We start from the raw sequence: 1808 nt of genomic DNA, 5'->3' as shown, positions 1-1808 counted from the left end.
GTGTGCGGTGGTGGGCCCTATCTTAGGCATGGATGTGAGCATTGATAGTAGGCCCACTCAAAGGTGTGAAATGGTGGGCCCCACAATATGCATGTGTAGAGATGGTGGGCCCTACCCAATCGAAACATGAGATCTAAAAAAAGTGTAAATTGATGGGCCTGACCCATGCTATGCATGATGTGTGAAAAAAAAATCCACCACAGAACTGATTTTGCTAGATAGATAGATTGACTTTAAGTCCCTAATCCACCGTGCTGTCGGCAACTCACCCTGGCCCTCTTTTGAGAATTTTAACCGTGCGCGATGTAGGTGGGACCTACCAGGACACTCCGATGGACGGTCCAATTTGAAATGGATCATGACCTATGTGAACCTGTGCTTGAGTAGATTAATTGTTGATAGATTGGGAAATGGGAGACATGGGAAGTAGGACCTGAAGAACACTCCGAATCCAATCCGACTGATAAGGGATTTGAATGGACCGTGACTAGAACATAAGTGGATCCGTTGATAGTGAAGTACCATTAATGGGTTTAATTATGGTACCTGGGCCCCATTTTTGTCATGTCTATCTAATCAGATCGGCTGGGCCCACCGGAGACTACAAGTGGCCAAATGCTACTGAGAAGTGAGAACACCTTAAGCCCCTGTCTGTTTTAGATTTTGAGAGTTGACTGTGAGCGTAAAAGTGATTATTGGACTCAAATTTACTTTTAATTTCAAGTCCAGTAATCAGTTTTGGACTCACAAATTGGTTGTCAGAATCCAAAACAAACAGAGCCTTAATGGATGATCCTAGGCTTTTGATCCGTCAAGTATTTGTTTTAAAGTAACCATAGATAAATCGTTATGGCACCGACACCATGTGCATAGGGTTGTGACATTTTGGAAGATCAGCGGTCTTGATTGCACATACATGTCTTTCTGTCAGACTAACCCTAGAATTGATTGTCAACATTCATCCTAACCCTAGAATTTGCAAGATTTTATATGGTGTAAGCCCTTAGAGTCCCTTATTCTTCAAAAATAATGTACGGACCACACTATAGGATGATCCAAACCGTCCATATGATGGGACATAATGTAAATAGATTGTGCCCGAAGAAGCATTTCCATAGGATGATCCCAAACTTCTAATCATCCTATGGAAATGCTTCTTTGGGGACAATCTATTGATGTTATGGCCCATCATATGGACGTTTTGGATCATCCTATAGTGTGCTCCGCACAGCATTTTTTGAAAAATAAGGGACTATAAGGGCTTACACCATATAAAATATTGTAAATCATAATAATACCCATCAAGTGGTAATTCAATTGTTCATTAAGAAAAGCGTTCCGGCGCTGCAGGGAGCTTAGCTATGCTTTAGTGGTTTATAAAGCCTGCAATTAGTTCCTTTCTTGTGGACCCGCTATACGTTTCAAAGGGGGACGCGCGGTTAAGCTCCTGCGCTGCGGCGTAGGAACCTTCTCTCTTGTTCATTACATATTTACATGTGCACTGATGTGGATGGGCAGAGCTCTCTCAAATACGATTGGTTCCCTAAGCAAAAGAAGCTTTAGTTGGTGGGGCTCACAAGTTGTTCATGCCGTAGGCCAACTTTTTTATTCCACGTGTACGGTAAAGATGAATCATGCCATCTATTTGCAATTTAGGCATCCAATTGGTCACAAATCAATTTGATCTTCCAAAAAAGACACATTTCGTTTCGGGGAAGGAGTTGAAAACTGATATTCCCACTACCATATTTTAATAACGGGACAAATTCACTTTCTCTTTTATAATTTAAAAAGCTGTGAAAGGCTAT

The sequence above is a fragment of the Tasmannia lanceolata genome, unplaced genomic scaffold, assembly GCF_043159265.1.
Source record: "Tasmannia lanceolata isolate RefF3 unplaced genomic scaffold, GAP_Taslan_0.1 ptg000025l, whole genome shotgun sequence".
NCBI lineage: Eukaryota > Viridiplantae > Streptophyta > Magnoliopsida > Canellales > Winteraceae > Tasmannia > Tasmannia lanceolata.
Note: the sequence above shows the minus strand (reverse complement) of the source record.